We start from the raw sequence: 22,710 nt of genomic DNA on the forward strand, positions 1-22,710 counted from the left end.
ATAACTGTAACACAAACACAATGCTATTATCCAATTTACAGACATTATTCAAATTTCTCCAGTTGTCTCAATAATGCCCTTTATAGAAAAATTTCTATTATTATTTTTTTAAGGTCCATGATCCAGTCCAGGATCACACTTTGCATTCAGCTTTCTGTTTCTCTAAGTCTCTTTTAGTCTAGAACATTTCCTCAGGCCATTTTTGTTTTTCATGAAAGTGACCATTTTAAAGGGCACAGGCCCACTATTCTATACACTGTCCCAGAGACTCATTTTTCTAACTTCCTCTTGGTAAATTTATTGTCAAAGTTAAAGTATGGCTAGAAAAATTAGTCATTATTACCTAACAAAAGCAATGAGAAGTGAAAATATTCAGTAACCTTATTTTAATAAGTTACTGTGACAGTGAATGTAGGAATTTGAGAGGCAGGTGTTGCTTCTACTGGCTTTTGTATGACCGCTGTACAAAATGTTGCTGTTCTGAAAACCTGGAGAAGAAAGGGAGACGACGCTATGATTAAATTTTATTTTTTATAAGTGTATTTATTTATTCACTTATTTATTTATTGGCTGTGTTGGGTCTTTGTTGCTGAGCATGGGCTTTCTCTAGTTGGGGCGAGCAACTCTTCGTTGATGTGCTCAGGCTTTTCACTGAGGTGGCTTCTCTTGTTGCGGAGCACAGGCTCTAGGCCCACAGGCTTCAGTAGCTGTGGCTCGCGGGCTCTAAAGTGCTGGCTCAGTAGCTGTGGCACATGGGCTTTGTTGCTCTGTGGAATGCGGGATCTTCCCGGACGAGGGCTCGAACCCATGTGCGCTGCATTGGCAGGCGGATTCGTAAACACTGCGCCACCAGCAAAGTCCCTACATTTTTAAAATTCTCTTAGTTTTTCTCTGAGTCCTTGAGAGTCCCTGAATTGTATAGATCTTCATTAAAACTCCTCCCCACCCCCAAAGAAAGCCCCAAACGGGAAAAAAAAAGCTGACCAGCTTGTGACTTTCTATAAGACACACATACTCTGTTAGCTTAAAAAAACTCTTTCTTATAAACTTTGAGTGCCCACAGTGTTTGTAATAAGTGTTAAATATGACAGGCCCTGCTCCCTGATGATTTTCAAGACAAGAGGTGAAAAAAAAAAAAAAAAGAGGAGAGGTGAATGGAGTTCGTGTCTAGTAACAGTGAATGTGGGGAAAGTCCAGAAAAGTATGGAGAGTGAAAAAGAACATACTGTGTAAAACCCAAGTAATTTTCTTTCTTTTTTAAAAAAGTTTTTAAAAAATCTTTTTATTTATTTATTTATTTATTTATTGGCTGCATGGGGTCTTCATTGCTGCACATGGGCTTTCTCTAGTTGCAGTGGGGGGTGGGGGCTACTCTTCATTGTGGTGCATGGGCTTCTTACTGTGGTGGCTTCTCTTGTTGCGGAGCACGGGCTGTAGGCACTCAGGCTTCAGTAGTTGCAACACACGGGCTCAATAGCTGTGGTGCACGGGCTTCGTTGCTTCGAGGCATGTAGGATCTTCCTGGCACAGGGATCGAAGCCGCGTCCCCTGCATTGGCAGGTGAATTCTTATCCACTGCACCACCTAGGAAGTCCCTAAGTAATTCTCTTGAATTTGTATTTCCTTGCGTTCGTTTAATTAGTGGTATTAATTATTCATAGCCAGTTCGGATGGAAAACATCAGTATGTAATATGAAGAAAATTGAAAACGTGGAACACCCAAAAAACTATGAAAAGTAATTTCTAGAAAAATGAACAGTCTCGATTCTCTTTATGTTTTTAAAATTAAGCTTCTAAAATCTACTTTTAAGGATAAACCAATAAAGTGTAAAAATCCCATTTTAAAATATTTTAAAGCATAAATTTTTCAAACACACAAAAATTTTGAAAGAACAGTACAGTGCATAGCCATCATCCACATCATCTATAATATAAGCCATATTTGCTTTCTCTCTCTTGCTATATGTATGTCTATTTGTATATGCATTTTTCTCCACTGAATCATTTTAAAGTAAGCTACAGACATCATGATACATCATCCTTAAATAACATTCTTATACACAGCCACTGTACCATTTATGATGGCACATTTAAAGTGTTCAAATTACTGTGTGTAGAAGGTTGCAAAAATATACATGAGATCTAGTTTGCTGATGCCATTAAAGACAATCTGCCACTGAAATTCATCAAGTACCCACTGATGTGTAACCTCGTTTAGGCTGATTGATAGACAGTATTTTGTGAGGGGACTTCTGTAGGATATAGTAGTAAATGTTAGTATAGTTAAAAAAATTTTTTTTTCATCTTTATTGGAATATAATTGCTTTGCAGTGTTGTGTTAGTTTCTGCCGTACAACGAAGTGAATCAGCTGTATGTGTACATATATCCCCATATCCCCTCCCTCTTGAGCCTCCCTCCCACCCTCCCTATCCCACCCCTTTAGGTCTTCACAAAGCATCAAGCTGATCTCCCTGTGCTCTGGATTAAAGACCTAAATGTTAGTGTATTTTAAACTAGACTTCTAATGAGAATTGTAAGCTAATACAATTCTGATATTTTGCTTGGAAAGTAAAAGAGATTTTCAGAGTGATTTGGTAATTTTGGAATCAGATAAATTTTACATCTTCAACAATTTTTTGTTGTTGGTGTTGGTAAAGACAACTTCTCTGTTTATTTCCTAAGTTTCGGATAGAATACTGTTTCAGTGGAAAATCTCACAAGCTGTCTTAGAGTGATTCACTGAACATATAGAAGAAAGCAATTTTCTGTGTTACAATTTCTATCTCAGTGTTACAGAAAGCAGAACAAACAGAGACAGTTTACACTAGTGGTCTATATTACACTTGCTATCTACTGAATAATCCTTTGAATTTGTAGAAAAGTTAGGGCAAATGCCAAAGGAGACATACTTCCTTTATGGAAAAGGAAAAAAAAAAAAGGACCGTGTCTACATTGTAACTATTGCAGGTACCATAATTTTTGTTCTTCTTTGCATAAAACCACTGTAGTTCTCATAATTAAAAAGGGTTTTTAACTGTTAACATATTCTGTGAATATAAACCCTTGAATATCCTTACCATAATGCTGCAAACATTAAAATATGCTCATATTAGTTTGCCTTTAAAATGTATTAATAGTGCTGAGTTAGAGTATCTAAATTTTTTTAAAAATTTAATTAATTTGAAGGCCCAATGATATTATTGTTATTAGTACTAGGAAATTTTAGAAAATGCTTTTTAAAAACTTGACCAATACTTTGAGCAGTTATAAAAATGGTTTTTATTTTTCTGGTTAGCAAAACCATCCTTTTATATTACAAATACTGTTAAATGAAGCACCTTTTAGCTTAGTCATCTATGCCAAAATATAAAATAATTTACTCTCGTGCTCCAGATCTGTGGAGCACTCATTGCATAGGTTTAATGTTTCTGATCATTAAAAATAATAAACATGCACCAATGTATACCCATGAGTTAGGTTTGATCCTTGATTGTGTGTAATTATTATAATGATGATGTTGAACATCAAAGCCCCCAGTTGTCCTTTTCAAATGATCTTTTATGTGATTGAATGGTCATAGAAACAAATCGAAGACACATTTGTATGGATAGTAATTTATAACAACCAAAGCTATTAATAGTAATTAATAGCAACTTTATAACTACCAAAACACTTTATTAAAGGAAAGAGCTGGAAGATTTAGTCTGTTTTACAGTACGATACCAGTACTCACTTAAATAATCTTATCCTTCATATACTTTTCACTAATTATAATTTTTAATAAAAATTATCTGTATTTAGTTTTGAATTTATCATTTATACTCAACATTTTTCCCCATGCTGAATGCATCTTTTTTTAAAGTGCTGTCACATTCATTACTTAATTTGCTTTTTCGACAGCTCTGTACAGGGGTTGGGGCTGGGCTCACACGCCCCATTTTCTAGGTGAGGGAGCTGAGGTCAGATCTGCTGAGTAAGTAGTGAAGCCAGGATTAAAGCCTGGAGTATCGACTGTATCCCCTGGTTCTCTGTACGGGACGGGGGAGAAAATGTCTAGGAGAGAGGAATGGATTTCAATGAGTAAGGCCTATAGTGTTAGGCCACCCAACTTCTGAATGGGCTTTCATCTGATCTCATGATGGAACATTAAAACGCTGCTTCTGTGTTGCTGCTTCACCAGTATGTACAGATATTGACAATTTAGTGGGTTAACTTAGCAGTGCTACCTTCTCAATGACATTCAACTAAGAATATATCTTTATTTTCCTTGAAGGGTGTTTTCATTGTGTAAGAAAAATGTGGCCTGCAAACATTTTAGTTTTTTGTTGAATTGTTTGCCTTTAGATTACATAGATACAATATTGCTATTACTAATTATTTCATTTCTGCAACCAGATTTAACATTTTATGTTGTTAAACAGAAGTTAATGAATTGGCAAACCAAGTCATCCTTTTTTTTTTTTTTTTTTTTTTTTTTTAAATCACATGAGGTACCAAATTACCTCTGTGGCAGCAGGCTATTTCCTAGAGTGTGTGTGTGTGTGTGTGTGTGTGTGTGTGTGTGTGTGTGTGTTGGTGGGAGGCAGCATTGGCCCTTTTCTGTTTTTGAAGTATAATGGCAGAAAAGTTTGTCCCTTGGCGACTCTGTTCAGGGGCTGAGGATGGAGAGCTTCCCAGCATGCTCTGGGCAGGTGAGTCATCCTCTGGCCCTTTGGCAGTGCTGCTGCCTGGCTCCTTCCCCTTCCACAGGCCCCTCTGGCTTCCTCTCCTTTCTTTGTTGTTACCCTGATCTGGAGGGCACTGACTCACAGGATGTCCCCTTTACTTCCTGGGTGGAGGCCGCTTGGTATTTAATAAATGACCAGGCTGACCACTCTTCTCTGGCTGTTGGGAGGAAAAGGGTTCTGATCTTTGGGTCACATCATGAAAAAACATAGATCATTACACTTGAAGGCAGGGATTTGTCCATGTTATTAGAACAAATTCACATAAGGCTTTATTGGAAATCCAGAGAAGCATGTTTTTGCCTTCTGACTTAGTGTAGTCATGAGACAAATACTGTTATGTTTGGTACAAGATGTGTGTGTGTGTGTGTGTGGAGGGGGGTGGATTGCACATATCTTTTTTAAAAAATTGAAGTATAGTTGATTTACCTTTTTTTTTGGATTATGCATATCTTGATAATTTAATAAAAGGCTGCTACTTCCCCTTATCCAGTGCTTTCCGCTCTGTTTTCTGTTCTCATTGGCTTGTGACCTCTTTCCAGATGAGCAGGTGGTGATAGAAAACTCATTTGGGTTGAAGTGTTGGCATCTGTGTGTAAGCCATCATGCAAAAAGGATTGGCTGGAGTTTAGATGGAACCTGGAAATACCCAAGTGTCTATAAATGGAGGAATTTAACCTTCTGCCTTGTCTGAAGGAGTAACTCCCCACCTCCTTCCCCCTGCCGCAGGTATCACAAGGTCCAGGGAGCTGGCAGTGGGGAGAGGTAGTCCATGGTGAGGGCAGGGCTAAGGACTGTGAGAGAGGAACTTACTTTTGTTGAACATTGACAGCATTTGGGGTCCGGCTGAGTGTGGGCCATCTGTTTACCATCTGTGACTTTTACTCCAAGAAGTTACATTGCACTAGGATGGTGATTTTGTTTTTTTTAAAAGCACAGTATCATTCGAAGCAGCCTGTAAGGGAAAGGCATGGGCTTTTGTGTCAGATGGGTCTGGGTTCAAATATGCACTGCTGCATAATAGCTGTGAGACTTGGAGCACAGCTCTACTCCTTTGACCCTCTGTTTTCCCATCTGTGAACTGGAGAATAAAAAAGTGCCCACACTCTTTTAAGGATTGAAGAGGATTAAATGAGATAATGTGTGTATAGCACAGTACCTGGCAGAAAACAGGTGTTCAAAATATCTTAACTGTTGTTATTAGTTCTTGCCAATTATGTGACGTCAACTGAAATACTTTGAAAGGAGATGAATAATTCCCTCTTTAATTTAAATTATAAAATCCTTGAATCTGCAAATTTAAGTGTTTATTTTCTTTCCCCTCCCCAGTCCTTCCATTCACACCCCTCCAAGCATTGTGCTCTTTGTGTGTCGTAGCTTCCATAATTTCGTTAAACTCACCCTGTTTTTCACTGGTGTCTCTGTATGCTCTAGAGGAGCTGAGATTTCTACTTGGACTGAGGTAGGCCAGCATTTACTGAGTGCCTTATTTGTGCCAGGCAAGGTAGAATGTACCTTATGTGGTGAAATGGTGTTTACAGGGAAAAAGAAGGTTCTACGAAACTAAGCCTTTATCAAATTTCTGAGGTTAATTTAGTTGGAACCACTGTTGTGTCAGTTTTACCAAGTCAGTAATTTTAATTTAAAGTGAATAAAACCTGCAACACTGGCATTTTTGATGATCAGTGGAACTTTTTGTATATTCCCCATCTCTCCACGTGGACTGGGTGTGGCTATCTCACCGGTGTTTTACAATGGATGGCAAATTGTAATGATTTATTGCATGTATACATGAAGCAGAAGTCTTGGCTTCTCTTGAGTAGTTTGCAATTTAGTTGACAAAATAAAAGGGTTTCATTTACATATTTAAGAACTCAGATTAGCCTATCTGAAATGATGTGGTACACATGCACTATTTGCTAAGGGCACAGAATTCAAAGGAGCTTGAAGTGAAGGTGGAGCTGTCAGAGAAGGAGTACAATTTTAAGGGTTGGAAGCAGAGGTGGGATCTTTTGAAATGAAACAGTGACTTCTACACCTTTGTCCCATTGTTCTTTTTCCATAAGTATTCCTGTGACACAGTATCACTCTTCAGAATCAGTTCAACCATGCTTGTCTCACTGCTCTTGTCTAAGCTGAATTTCTTTATGTCTCTGCCTTTTTACCTGAACTTTTTTTGTTGGATCTGAGCATATTCCATTAGGATTGGAAACTATTTTCCCAAAGACACTTACCTTTCCCAAACTAGTACTGGGATATCTTCAACATGTTCATTTGGCTTTAGTCATAAATGTAGAATTTTTAGCATCCAGGTATAGAACACAGTTTTTAAAGTTTTAAGGGATGTCAGCATTCTGAATTGAACATAAAATCATATTGAAATGAATACACATTGGTGCCACAGTGGTGTAAGAGTTGTATTTTAAAAATTATTTGTAGGAAGCAAATGTGAGCTAGACATTAGGACAACAAACAGCAGCAGATTGGAGGAGAGGAAGGTGTAAAGAACTTATATGGCTGGATCTAGACTTGCAGGCCCAGAAAGCCTCTCTAGTGCTGTGTTTGACATTGTAATTCTACTATTAGAATATGATGCAGCCTAACTCCTAGGCTTCTTTTTTTTTAAAATTAATTAATTAATTTATTAATTAATTTTACTTATTGGCTGCCTTGGGTCTTCGTTGCTGCACATGGGCTTTCTCTAGTTGCTGCGAGCGGGGGAGTGGTGCGCAGGCTCCTCATTGTAGTGGCTTCTCTTGTTGTGGAGCATGGGCCCTAGGCGCTTGGGCTTCAATAGTTGCAGCACATGGGCTCAATAGTTGTGGCTCATGGGCTCTAAAGTGCAGGCTCAATAGTTGTGGCACATGGGCTTAGTTGCTCCATGGCATGTGGAATCTTCCCAGAGTAGGGCTCGAACCTGTGTCTCCTGCATTGGCAGGCAGATTCTTAACCACTGCACCAGCTAGGAAGTCTACCCCTAGGCTTCTTACTTAGCTCTTTCAAACTCTGTTAACCATAGGGATGTTTTACAGGATATTTGAAAAATGTGTTATGACATGGGATGTCACTATCTCTGTATTTTATTATGCAATATAGCATATCAGTTAAGGGGTTTGGGCTCTGGGTCTATTGCCTATTCAGATCCCAGCACTACCATTGACTAACTCTATGGCTGTGGGCAAATTGCCTAATTTCACTCCCCTTTTTTTTTTAATCTGTAAAATAAGGATAATAATTGTAGCATGTTCACAACCTTATAGAGTCATTGTGAACATTAAATGAGATAATATGTGAGGTTCTTGGCACCGTGCCTGGGTCTTTGTTGCTGTGCACGGGCTTTCTCTAGTTGTGGTGATCGGGGGCTACTCTTCATTGTGGTGTGCAGGCTTCTCATTGCGATGGCTTCTCTTGTTATGGAGTGAGGAATCTAGGTGCATGGACTTCAGTAGTTGCAGCACACAAGCTCAGTAGTTGTGGCTCACGGGCTCAATAGTTGTGGCACACAGGCTTAGTTGCTCCAAGGCATGTGGGATCTTCTCAGACCAGGGATGGAAGCTGTGTCCCCAGAATTGGCAGGTGGATTCTTAACCACTGTGCCACCAGGGAAGCCCCAAAGAACAAATCTTAAGAAGGCAGAGGATTGCTCAAGAATGAGAAGTCACCAAACATTCTGATGCCTCTGGAAAGGACTGTGAGACCCTCCTTCAGCTGGTTAGTGCTAGCAGGTCTTTAAGCATTGATAAACGATTTACTGAGCACCTATTATGTGTCAGGCACAGTGCTAGGTTCTGGGGACATCAAAATGAATAAGGCAATATCTGCAGGAAAAAGAAATAAGCACAACTCCAAGCTATAACCTAGCTTGATTTCCCCATAGGCTTGCTGATGACTGAGATTCTTTCCTGGAGGGAAGTGCTTCCATCAACAATTAGAAAGAAGAGGGCCCACAGTACCTTGGGACTGTTAGGACATCCGTGGGGAATAGCTTGCAGGGGCAGTCAGACTCCCCTCTGGTTTAGATGGTGGGGAGGGAGTGGAGGCAATGGGAGGGAGGAGCCCGGCCCCTGGAGAGAGAGGGTGTGTATGTGTGTGTGTGTAGATCATGATTGGCAGCAAAGTACTTGATTGCAGGCTAAGAAGTCTGACTTTAATTCTCACAAGGACATTACCCAGGGCAGGTCCTGTGTATCTCATTACCTGAGCCAGAAAGGGAGAGCTGTTGTGCCCCGGTTGACTTTTGTCCTGGTAGAGAGATGTTGAGCAGATTTTTGTTCTGCTTTGAATGGGATTTTTGAACATTGTGTGGGGCTGACTTCTAATAGGATTATGAATCTCAGCAAATTTTAACTTGAAGAATCCCTCTAGAGTCAAAATAGCTTTTGTAGATTAATACATTTTTAGGAAGTGTCACTGATTATTTTAGGTTTTCATAATATTTTAAACTTTTCTTTTGTAAAGGGTAATTCCCAGGCATTGCTGTTGCCCTGCCCTGCAGAGACTGGAAGACGATTGCCAGCGCCAAGCTGAAGGAGGGGTGGGAAGGTACTTTGTTTGTTGACATGCTCAGAAAGGTTGGGGAGTAAGAAGGACTCACATTTGAGGGGCGGCTACTTTGTGCCAGAGGCTCAGAAAGGCCAAGTGACTTAGCCAATACAACACAGCTCATGAGTGAGTATACCAACCCCGGGCCTGGACTCCAGAGCCTACTGGATTTCCTCTTTGGCATGCTGTTTTTAAGCTGGTAACGTTGTACTAGGGTGAACCATATGAAATTGCCATTTCTGAACATTGAAATAGCCCCAAATTAACACTTTCGTATGATTTCACCTATTGTTCAGGAAGTAGTAGGATGTTTTGCGGGGATTTTGCCAAGATAGTTCAGTCTCCTGTTCAACACGTGGTCTCCGTTGCTTTGCAGAACCAGTCTGCTGCCATGCAGTATGCTCACCCCCAGGCCCCAGCCCATCTCTCCTCCACCAGTTGAAGCACCAACAGTCATGGCATATTCACAAAATGGCAATCCATAAGCATCACCTACAAACCATTATTTTATTTAAGACATCTAAGATTTTACCAGGATCCAAATTTGAGCTTCTGTCTTAACTAGGAGGATATCTTTCCTTTGATCGATTGCTAAATAGATAGAGCTTGTGAAAGGATCTTTTTTTTTTTCCCCCTGGGATTTCTTGTTCAAACAGAATTTGTTGTATCCACATCAGTAAAGCTGGGCTAATATGGGCTGCTGGCCAGATTGTGGAAATAGCCTCATTATGTTGAACTGGATGTCATAATGGTACCCATTAAGGTGGGATTCTCTCTGTGTTTGTGCTTTTAAACCCAAGTCCCTTGCCACGTTTTACATCTCTCTGAGAATAGCAACATTCCCTAGCAATGCAATCTGAGAATGTGCTGGTTCTCTCCTCCTCCTACTGAAAACCAGGATAAAAATAGAATCCTGGGTTGGGAGCATTTTTAGGGGTTTGTGGCTTGCTGCTGCTCCTCCGTCATTCATTTTACTCTCTGCACTTGTGATGACTGTAATGTGTTCTGGTGGCTGAAGGTAAGGACCCATGAGATTTACTTCTTTCAACACTCCCATTAATTGATATCGGTGTCCAAATATACGACAGGAAAAGAGCAGCTTTTTTTTTTTCCTTCCAGAACTAACCAAATGCAACACAAGGGTTTTCATTTTCATTTTTAAAAGCCGTTAAGAGACTAATAGCGTCACAGCATTTCTATTAGCTGTTGAAATCTCACTATAGTCATGGCAAAGTGAAGTATTTGTTGTGCTGGATTTGGGTAATGGACCCCTGCAGGGTTACAGCTCAGGAATGCTGGAAGGATGAAGCCCACAAAGGGAAGGGCAGAGTGGGTGTCAATCTCATTCCTCCAATTAAAGCAGTTAAAGAAATAGCAAAGTGCAGGGTGGCATTTGATTGTGAGGGCTAATTGAAAACCAGGGGAAAATATTTAGAGACGCTACATGGTATTTCACATTATAATCTCTTTTCCATTTGCGTCTCATCTCAGTTGACTCAATAGGACCTTCATTATAAACAAATTTCCATCATTAGAATCAGCTTAATTTCTGTGGCTGTAATTAAGAGGATGGTAAGAAATGTTGTAGAGCATAGTCCTCTCTACTGAAAGTTGGGCATGGTTCTTGCATTCACTCAGCAAGTATTTCCACAGTGCCTGCTACATGTCAAGCTCTGTGGTATGACCAAGACAGACAAGGTCCCTACCCTCATGGAGCATAAATTTTAGTGGGAAGAAATAGATAATACTTATAAACAAATAAATATGTTGTATAATGTCAGGAAGTGAAAGGAAAAAAATAAAGCATGACAAAGAGATGGAAGTGGTCAGGGAAGACCTCTCTGAGGACTCTTAAATGAAGGTAGGGAGGCAGCCATACCGAGATCTGCAGGGAGAACATTTACAGCAGTGGGAAGCAAGTGCAAAGGTCCTGGGGTGGAAACCAGCTTGGTAAGTTGATGAACAGAGGAGGTCACCATGACTGGAGCAGAGAAAGAGTGGGGAAGATCAGAAAAAGATCATGCTAGAATAGGCAGAGTCAGATCATGTTGGGTTTTGAAGGCTTTGGGAAGCCATTGGAGAGTATTGAGCCAAAGGCATGGCATGAAGTAACTTAAACTTTGCAAGGATCATCTGGTGGATGTGAAGAATAGACTTTGGAGAGAGTGGTGGGTAGAGGCAGGGAGACCAGTTAGGAAATGATTGTAATCACCTAGATGAGGAAAGATGATGGCTTGAAAGAGGGAGGTGGTGGTGAAGGATCAGATTCAGGATGTTTTGAAGGTAGACTGATAGGGTTTGCAGGTGGATTGGATGTGAGTTGTGAAAAAAATAGGAGTCAAGCGTGGCATCTAGGACTTCCCTGGTGGGGCAGTAGTTTAGAACATGCCTGCCAATGCAGGGGACATGGGTTCAATCCCCAGTCCAGGAAGATCCCACATGCCATGGAGCAACTAAGCTTGTGCGCTACAACTACTGAGCCTGTGCTTCACAGCCTGTGAGCCACAACTACTGAAGCCCATGCGCCTAGACCCCGTGCTCTGCAACAGGAGAAGGCACCACAATGAGAAGCCCGCACACCACAATGAAGAGTAGCCCCCGCTCGCTACTACTAGAGAAAGCCCATGCGCTGTAACGAAAACCCAATGCGGCCAAAAAAAAAAAAAAAAAAAAGCAGCACTTAGGTTTTTTGCCTAAGCAACCTGAGTGAATGATGGGAAGAAGCAGCTTTGCAGGAAAGGGCAGCAATCAAGGCTGTGTGTGGACATGTTTAGCTTGTTATTCATCAGAGTGGAAACATCAGGTAGGCAGTTGCATCGGGGTGTCTTGGAGTGGGGAGGTCTGGGCTGGAGATGGGGGTCATCAGCATATGGAATTTAAAGCCAGCGGAGGGTGGGGATATGTGTGTAGATGCAGCTGATTCACTTTGTTGTACAGCAAAAACCGGCACAGCAGTGTAAAGCAATTATATTCCAGTAAAGCTCTTAAAAAAAGAAATAAAGGCAGTGGAGGGGCTGAGATCACCAGAGAGCGGTTGTTAGTAGAGAAGCAGCCTGAAGACCAAGCCCTACGTCTCTGAGTGGTCTAGGGTCTGCAGGAACAGGAAGTGCCCAAGAGGAAACTAAAAGGAAGCAAATAGGGATGGGGATGGGAGTAGTTTGGTGAAATACAGGCAGTCAGGGCAGACCCTGGGGAGAGTGTGAATTTTGTCTTGGAATGTTCCCTCCCTTCTCAGTGGTTTTCCATCTTCTCTGTGGTGCCCTTTCTTTCATCTGATTCTTTTAGTTTCTCTCTTGCCTGATAACAACTGCTCTAGTTCTCAAAGTTCTAACAGCATCAGCACCTTGTTAAAAAGGCAAATCGTGGGCTCCAACCTAGACCTACAAATGAGAAACTCTAAAAGTGGAGCCCAGCAAGCTGTGTTTTGACACATTTTTCATATGCTTCTGATGCAAGCAGAAAATTTGAGAATCACTGCCCTAAGGAACGGAGCTGATAAACTGAATCAATGAATGATAATAGGTGAGGCTTACCCTATTATCCTTTTCTGAGCCATCTGTCTAAAGCCAAAGAAATAAATGTCTAACGACAGATTTTGAGCTGGTTGATACCAGTTGACCATTCTTGAGACATCTTCATGGGAGCCAGGGAAACTTCTCCAGCCCTACAAATAATAAAAGCAGGCAGCTGCCTATCCTGTCTTTAGAAGTGGGCTCTATTTATAACTATATATTCTGTGTAGTAATATACAAGCTCTCTGACTCCAAATATGGCGACAATGAAAAATTTGGCATTTTAGTGGGCAATCAAAATCTCTAGCAACAATTCAGGACTTATTTTGTTAACACACAACTTATCTACCAAGCAATTTAAAATGATATCTGAATACCAAGGCACATAATAATGATAATAATAATAACAACAGAAGATTTGTTGAATTGTGAATTCTTATTCATAAAATACATCTCAAATTTATTTTAGCTGTTTAAATAATAGAGTTTAATGTATATTTAGCTAAGCATTACAGCAGTAAGGACTTAAGGAGATTAGAAATAAATGAATCCAATTAAAGAACATGTCTGTGAGATTTGATATGTCATAGGTATGAATGAAATGTTTGCACAGCAACTGTAAAGAAACCGTTAAATGATTAACTATCTAGAAGAGGTTTAATCAAGAATAAATGCTATAGGACATATTTTAAAATATTTGAGGTAAACAAATGAAGACTTTGTGCATTTGAAAACATTGCATCATGCCGTGGTTTTTTGCTGATTCTTTTCCCAGGGAGTTCAGAGCCTGAGGTTCAACTTTTCTGTGATCTGCAGAAATGCCAGGGCCTTATGTAGAAAAGGGCAGAACTTCCAATGGTGCCATGAAGTTTGGCCTTGTGGGGCCTTCTCACATACTGTGGGGAAATAGGGGACCCTGAGATCTTGAGGATGGAATTTGAATTTCCCAGTGTTGCGGGAAGATTATTTCTTTATGATTACAGGTATCTTTTCCGTTCCTGGAGTTTGTGTGGAGTTGAAAACAGGAGGTATGCTCTTTCACCCTCTCTGCCAGAGGGTTTTAGGGTTTAAGAATCAGCTTTGTAAGGGTCAGAAGAACTAGGTGAGAAAGCTATTCCTGTGAGAATAGAACCTCAGCCAAATATGAGGTGTTAGGTGATGGGTTCCCCCATTACTTATCTATCTTAGATATTGGAAGTGTTTTAAAGAGAACATATATTTGAAAAACATCAGCTTAATAAATGACAGTGAAGGTGAGAGGGATGGACAGAGAGGGTGGGGAGGTGAGACAGATGGAAAGAAATGGAAAAGAGGGGGACAAAATAACACCTTCTATTTATGAAAATTAAAAAAATATATTTTTATTAATTTTTATTTATTTGGCCCGGTCTTGGTTGCGGCATGCGGGATCTAGTTCCCCGACCAGGGATGGAACCTGGGCCCCCTGCATTGGGAGTGCAGAGTCTCCCTAGTTGTGAAAATTTTTAAACGTAAGAAAAGCTTGGTTTAGATTAGTATCATTTTTTTCTTCCTTTATATTTGGGTTTTTTTTTTCTTCTCGAAGTGAGCTAAATTAGGGTTTCTCATGGTGGGAGAGGAGACTGACAATTTTTAATTTACACCTTTGATGAAAGAGGCAGCACATTTTGCATTTAATTTATTTGAATCTAACTTTTAAAGATCACCTCAAGAAAATAAGAAACAGAACAGCTATATAAGATCAATAGGATTTGAAACTTAGACCAGGAAGATTCACAACATACCTAAAACTTTAGTACCTAGATATAGAATGAATTTCTGAGCATAAAAAATTAAGTTCCTCAGAACAAGAAATGTGGCCCCAAAGTCAGGTTTACACCATTTAAACAATGACAAATATGTCATCTATAACTCACATGAAACTAAATTGTTTTAAGAAACTCCAAGACAGGACTTTCTTTTTTTCAATTATAAGTAATATTTTAAACTATAGTCTCCAAAGAAGGAAACATAAAGTCCTACAGTTCACTTGAAAGCCTGCAGAGACAGATAATTCTGTAAGGTAGGAAGGGAGGAAAATAGATCAGAAAGTAAGTGAAATGTATAGGCATAAGGACATTCGGACATTTAAAAATTATAAATGGTGTGCATGAGAAGTTGAACCTATGGGAAAAGAAGTTTAGTAGTGCTTTCTCTTTTGGAATTTAACTTTATTCACAAAGAAGAAATCCTGGATATATAAAGAAAAGAAATTGGGGAACCATTTCACCATGAGGTAGGAGTGCCTGAAATTTGCCTCAACTACTGTTTCTTTTTCAAGAAATTTTTTTTCTGATTATAGAAGTCATAGATGTTTATTATAGAAAAAATTAAGATAATGTGGAATGGTATAAAGAGAATATAAAGAACATCATTAATCTATTTCCCAGATTTCCACTGTTAACATGTTAGTTTTTTGCCTCCCACTACATTACATGCATATACATATACATGCCTATACAGTACGTCAACTTAAAAAGAGAAGGTTTTTCATGTTATCAACAGTATTTATCACATTGTTAGAGTAAAAAAATATGAATGACTGCATAATATTTTATCACATTGGTATACCATAATTAAGTAATGCTTCTAGTGTTGGTTCTTCCTATTTGCTTATTTACAATTAAATACAAGAAATTATGCTGATAAACATCCTTGTGTATAGACTTTTGATACCCATCTCTGATATTTTCATAAGATATATTTCTAGAGGTGGAATTACTGGATTTAAGGTATGAACACTCCTAAGACTCTTGATAAACACTGCTAGGTTACTCTGTTACCAGTAGTATATACAAATACCCATTTATTTCCCCTTGTCTTCATTTAGTTTTATTGTCATTAGAAAAATCTTTGCTGGGCTTTCCTGGTGGCACAGTGGTTAAGAATCCACCTACCAATGCCAGGGACACGGGTTTGATCCCTGGGCGGGGAAGATCCCACATGCTGTGGAGCAACTAAGCCTGTGTGCCACAACTACTGAGCCCATGCGCCACAACTATTGAAGTCTGCAAGCCTAGAGCCCGTGCTCTGCAACAAGAGAAGCCACTGCAATGAGAAACCCGTGCGCCACAATGAAGAGTAGCCTCTGCTCGCCACAACTAGAGAAAGCCCAAGCGCAGCAACAAAGACCCAATGCAGCCAAAAATAAATAGATAAATAAATAAAAATAAATAAATAATAAAATGAATCTTAAAAAAAAATTCTGCCAATTTGAAAGGCAAAAATGACATCTGAGAGCTGCCTTAATTCACACAGGTTGTTTCTAGTGAGACAAAACCTTTAAAAAATTGTTTCTTGGCAATTTGTGCATTGTTTACATCCTTTTCATATTTTTCTATTGCAGAGATATTGTATTTATTATTGATCTTTAGGAGTGTTTCTCTGGATGTTTAAAGCACTGTTCCTACTCACCTCTTCAGTACAACTGTAATACAAAGACATGGTTGAGGATGATTATTTAGTATTCTAGTTTGCCTAAATATCACATTTGCTATGCCTGGGTCATGATGGTAAAAAAAATAAGTGCATTTAATTAATATACATACCACTAAAACGGTGGCATATGATTTGTTTCTTTGACTTAAGATCTCACAGAATTTCAGAATGATCATAATTAATTATAATCTGGGAATTTAAGAATCCCTCACATAAACTTGCTTTCTTAGTGGATATTTCTTTCTTATTTACGTAGAAAGATTTGCCAGTTTTTTGAATTTTTGGTCATTTGGATTAGAGAAGAATGACAGTTTACTGCAATGAGAATTAATTTGTTAATCACTTGGAAGTGAGCATCTGTTCTCTGAAAGATATTTGTGCTACACAGTAAAGAGAGACTATTAGAAGAGAAGGAATTTAGGAGGTGGTCGTAAGACATACCATTCACTGTGAGACAATTACAAGTGCTGAATGAGTGATAGGGGCAGCAACTGGTACAGGAGCTCAGAGGAGGGAGCAGGGAGAGAGGAGGGGGAAGGAAACAAAGTGAGATGCAGTGTGGTGGTAGGTCTGGATTTGGCTATATTTCACCTTGTGTCGTGGGTTTGTACAAAGGTGTTACGCTATCCCTGTTGTGAGGATGGTTGGTTTTGCCACATCTTACATTACAGTTTTTGACTTACTTTTTGGTGGTTGTTGTTGTTTGCCTATTGTTTACACCCCCGTCTTTCCTTCTTGAAATCACGATGTGAGAGTTAACCTCATTCACTATCATGTAATCTTATTCTCACATACAGGAAGGGTGAGCCATCCCTCACCCTTGTGGGGCCAACCACTCCATAGCCTGTTGGATGGAACCTACAAAATGGAGAAGAAAGAGGTTTCTAGGCAGAGGCAATGTTTACGTAAAATCCAAGACTTTTGGGGAACTACTAAAATCACCAACTCAAATGGAGAAAACCACAAGGAGCAAACACAAATCCACTTATTAGTATGAGACGATTACATTTCCAAGGGTGCCTTAGCTTAATTTCCCAGCAGATTGTCTTATTCTCTGAGCCCCTCACAGTATGGAATCCTCCTTATCAGCTGTCTCTGCTGGGCTCCATGGGAGCCTGAAAATGAAACAGAAAGTAGGTCTCTCTGCTGCGGAGGTTTACCCAGTGGCCAGGCAGTAACTCTGCCAAAACATAAAGAAGGTCATGCACTTCGTGTAACAGTGACTCTGGAATCCAATTAAAAAGTTTCGTATAAGGCACAGTCATTCCTGCTTAATCCGATCACGGTTTAATGCAATCCTCTGCTTATTTCAGTCAGCGCCTTTGGAGCCAAATCAATTGTATATCTTTGTTTCCACGTTTTCCTTGGTAATTTGATCACCTTCAGCTGTTAAAAAAAAAAAAGCTCAATTGGGAAATCTGGCAACATCTTTTAAGAATTGCCATGTAACATAAAGTCAACAAACTCCAGAATGGCCAGCTCCAAAACCGACTTGACAGAAGCAAAAATTCAGTGGTCTAAAACGAAAGCAGAATAGGGTAAGGCGGAGTTGAAGGCGGAAATTCTTGCAAAGAATCTTGACGGATGAAATACAACATGAACTGATCAAATGCTGTGGATTACTTCCCCGTACACTCATTCCAACTCGCTGGAAGGTGGTACATAGGCTGGTGCTGCTGTTGGCATCGTGGATAGCAGTCTCCCAGTTAAAATGATAGACATGATAATTGATGCATTTTTCTGAAGCCGACAGTACCTTTCAGCGGTGAAGACACCTTTTATTTGCTTTGCAAGAGGGCATCACACTGAGGTTCCCACATGGCAAGTTGGCATTTACCTTGTGAGTGGTGGCGGAATATTGCTTAAAGAAAGGCCGAGAAGCCCAATGATGCAAAAATAGCCCCTTTTATTCTATTGGAACTGGAGTAATTCCAAATATGTACCTGACTATTATAAAGTTTAGAGTAGACTCAGATGGTTAATTCTGCAAATTGAATGATTTCTGAATGTCCATAATGGAATGAGAGGATTACTTTGGTCTGTGCAAATATGGATGAAATTGACAAGCTGCAAGTCCTAGTGATGGCAAATTACCCATTTCATGTAGCTCTCAGAGCCTAGGTACGTGAGGATGTCCTCAGCACTGGTACAAGTCATTAAAAGCAGAAAAGAATAAATAAATTGGTATCCATAGCTGTTTTGAAAAAAATGCCAAATGGCATATGTCACAGTTCCTCTTTCAATGTGTTAATCATATCTGGCAGAACAGTGTGAGCTGCCCTTGAGAAGGTTACCTACAGGGTCCTGAACATGGTCTGTGTGGCACTTCTCAAGAAAGCTTGAGCAGGGCTGAGTCCTTCCTTTATTAAAGTCAGCTCAGTCAAGCTCCTTACCATACTCATCTCAGAGTCTAAGTTCTGTGCACCCACGTATTTTATTTTGTCCCTTGCCACAGTGAAGCACTGAACGGCTTTACTAGGCATACACCTAACTTTGAGGATGCGTGTGATACCAGAATATGCTTCACTAGGGGAAGAGGGAGAGGTAGAGCCAGAGTCTTCTTTGTGTCTGAGTTTGGAGGAGGGAAATGGAACTCAGTAATGTGATTCCCATCAGCATCTAGACCTTTAATCTATACAAATGAAATACTCAATTTAATAGAATTCTAAAAGTAAAACAAATGCTTTGTCCTCAGTGAATCCTCCATTCAGAGTTGCTCTTGGCAGCACATCAACCGTACTTGAAATGTCTTTAAGTGGGTATTTTTTTATTGTGCTTTTCATCCTAACACATCTTTTGAGCTGTTAGAGTCTCGAACGCTGGGTCTGTGTTGTTCTATGATCTTCATTTGCTGACTTAGCAATAAAGAACTTAATTAACTTAATAAATATGTTGGCTATACTAAAATAGAGTTTAGAGACTAAAAAAGGAAGAGAGCAAATTAAAATGAGTTTGGGATAGAAAGGAAAGAAATACAGAATAGGGAGATGTTTGTGTTGAAATGTATTACAACTGCTACCAAAGTGACACTACTGCTCTGGGGAAATCAGGTGCCAAAAAGTGTCATAGAGGGTGGAAGTGAAGAAATAATGCTATTTATTGAGCATTTACTATGTTCTAGGCACTGTGGTGTGAGCTTTTCCCATAATATTTCATCTAAACCTCAACACATCCCTATGAGTTTTTTTTTTCCTTTTTTAAAAATTATATATTTATTTATTTATTGGCTTTGTTGGGTCTTTGTTGCTGCACGTGGGCTTTTCTCTAGTTGTGGTGAGCGGGGCTACTCTTCATTGTGGTATACGGGCTTATTTTTGTGGTGGCTTTGATTGTTTTGGAGCACGGGCTCTAGGCGTGTGGGCTTCAGTAGTTGTGGCACATGGGCTCAATAGTTGTGGCTCACGGGCTTAGTTGCTCTTCGGCATGTGGTATCTTCCTGGGGCAGGGATCAAACCCGTGTCCCCTGCATCAGCAGGCAGATTCTTAACCACTGCACCACCTACGAAGTCCCTCTATGAGTTTTAAAGACAAAATTAAAGTCTAGACAGGTCGTCACACAGTAAGAGGCTCAAACTGTGATCTACCTGACTTCATGATCTTATGCTCAATTTTGGTGGATTCTTCTTTGTATTTTTTTTTTGGTATACCAAAACATTAATCTTTTTATTGGTGTATCCAAAGTATAACTCTTCTTATATTTATTAGCTTTTTCATGTGAATATGTAGAATTTAAAATCATTTATTGGCTTTCAAACTTTATTTAAGCCTATTTAATTTGGAGTATTTCTTTCATTGGGAACTATGCAAAAATTTTGGAGAGACTTTTGCAGTAGTTGAGATGCATATTGTGCAGTCTGATAGTGTGCAAGAGAAAAGTGAATCCTTGTTTACTCTTTGCTTATAGCCATGACATCTCTGTGCTGAAATGTTGCATTAAGAATGAGTTGACAAAAATTATTTGGCCAGTTTTCAGGGGTGCATGATTTTTGCTGTCAGTCTTAGGAGCTGAATGGATACTCTGCTGCCCAGAGGACAGAAGTACATTTGACACAGAAGATGCCCAAGGATGGCGGCTCTACCTTCTGTCAGAGCCTTGCTTAATCACTGTCACACACATGTGACCTCAGGACCAGATGGCTCTGGGGACTCACAGCCCTCAGGAGTTTTTTCCACAGAGAAAGGCTGTTGGGGTCCAAGTTATTAGTAGTCATTGAAGAAAACAATCCTTTTTTAGGTGCATCCTTATCTTCTTCCTCTTCCATCTATGTGAGCTATTGTCCAAAATGCACTGGAATAGACAGAACAGCTCTTGACTCTAGTCTTCTAGGAACTTAGAATCCACTGGGAAGGATAAGACATAGTCACTTGAAAAATAAGATCAGAGGAGGAAAGAGATAAGCTTCTGGTCCCCTCCCCACTTCCCTCAGGAACTGGCCCTGGTGCCTTGGTTATGAGTGTAGTGACTTAGTCCTTCTGCTCATTACTGTCTCCCCCACCGCCACCACAGAGACACTTAGTGAACACATATTGAAGGAATGGTTGGGCTTAGCAGCCGGGAAGGGCTTCCTAGAGGCGAGTGGGATTTAAGATAGTTCTTTATAAGAGGGGTTTTATAAGTATGTGTTGGAGGAGAGAGAAAGTCAGGAAAGTATAAGGTCAGTCTGGGGAGAACTATTTTGGATGAAGTGAGGGGCTAATGAAGGAAAATTCTGAGATATTGTCAGAAAAATAAGTGGGCACCACATTCTGGTGAGCATTGAGTTTCTGACCAGGGAGTACTCAGAGCTTGTCCGTGTGTTGTCCTTGGGAGTCGATTAGAGCTTAGAATGTATAGTAGACCAGTGATGTGATCAGACTCCCTGAGAGCCTGAAGGACAAATCCCATGCCTACCTTCTAAATTTTGTTGTTGTTTTTTTTGTTGATTTTTTTTTTCTTTTTTTTTTCTTTTTGATCATGAGGCATGTGGGATCTTAGTTCCCCGACCAGGGATCACACCTGTGCCCCCTGCCGTACAGTATGGAGTCTTAACCACTGGACCACTAGGGAAGTCTCCACCTTCTAAATTTTTGTTACTCACGTGGGAGATTTTTTTTTTTTTTTTTACTTTCACTGAGTAGATGGACTATTTGGTATGAAGCCATTGTAATTTGATGACACCTACCACTACACTCCATTTAGTTGCAGTGATATTATTGAGTGATGTTATTGGACCTGTTTTGGCTGGTTTCTATTCCTGGTCACTTGAGAAGGAACTCCTTACCTGAATTCTACTTTTGCTTTTGCCGGATCTCTTTGTAGAAGAACAGATAGGGAAAAGGAAAAGAAGGTAAATGAATATTCGCTGAACCATGGACATCTGCCTGTCACTTATATATATAACTTAATTTATTACATTGAATATACCTATCTTAATCCAAAGAGCATTGAAAATCCAGGTAAATTTTTAAAAAGGTGAACCCATTAGAGAAAGGAAAAATAAGATAAGATAAATATAAAGGAGCAGTGGAGTGTGTTGTACAAAATGCCTGCCATGAAGACTTGTACACTTACTAGAGGTGGTGACACATTGGACTTGGGCTCAGGGCTTTTTGACTTCATTGCAAAGAGGGAACTATGCTGAATGATATGCTTCACAGTGCTTGTGAGATCAAAAGAAATCAATTACTCAGGAGCAGCCCAGCTACTTCTGGAACCTGAGAGGAAATTCCCCCACGGGTCCTCATCAAGAAGACTCTGAAACATTTTATTTTGGCTGCCAGTGGGAAGTTTTGATATCCTCTTATGAAACCTGAGGCGTCAGCCGAGACTCCCTGCTGCCTGGGAGCAGGCTGAGGTGGTAGCTGTGGGCAGGGCTAAACTGTCATCTTTAGTCCCTAAATACCTCAGCAATACCTTTGTAATGAACTTTCTGAGAAACACTCTTTATGCCGGTTGTATCACAATCTGCAGTTATTATATCTATTTGTTTATTTTTTCTTCTCCCCAGTAGATTGTAATCTGCACAAGGGCAGGGACTCTAGATGCCTTATTTATCCTTTCATCTCCATATAGCACAAAGTCTGGTGTATATTAGAAGCTTAATAAATATTTACTGAAGGAAGGAGTAGAAAGAACTGGTGGGAAAGTGTACCCTAAGGTAACTGAATTAGCCTGTTGAAAGGGATTTTTAACTAATAAGCCTGGATACACTAATTTGCTAGCCATACGAATATTTGGAATGTTTACCCAGAATGTTGATCTAGGAACAGCTGATAGAAGACAATATTCTTGCCAGTGATCAGACAGCATCAGATGGTCAGTTGTCTGCTGAGCTCACCCTATACAGAAAATTTTTGGAGTAGATTTTATAATCCACATCTCACCAGTGAGGACACAAAAGCTCAGAGAAACTGAATTATAGATTTATTTTCTACTTATATAAAAATAATGAAAATATTTTTTAGTCAAGGCACCTTCATGAGCATGTCATATAAT

General features: G+C 39.7%; 1 protein-coding gene across 1 annotated transcript in view; it reads left to right on the top strand.

Annotated features, from left to right (window-relative positions):
* SIM1 (SIM bHLH transcription factor 1) overlaps positions 1–22,710 on the top strand; it is a 67,503-nt gene that overhangs the window by 18,774 nt on the left and 26,019 nt on the right. The gene's annotated exons all lie outside the window — the stretch shown is intronic.

Source organism: Hippopotamus amphibius, chromosome 6 (assembly GCF_030028045.1).
Source record: "Hippopotamus amphibius kiboko isolate mHipAmp2 chromosome 6, mHipAmp2.hap2, whole genome shotgun sequence".
NCBI classification, from domain to species: Eukaryota; Metazoa; Chordata; class Mammalia; order Artiodactyla; family Hippopotamidae; genus Hippopotamus; species Hippopotamus amphibius.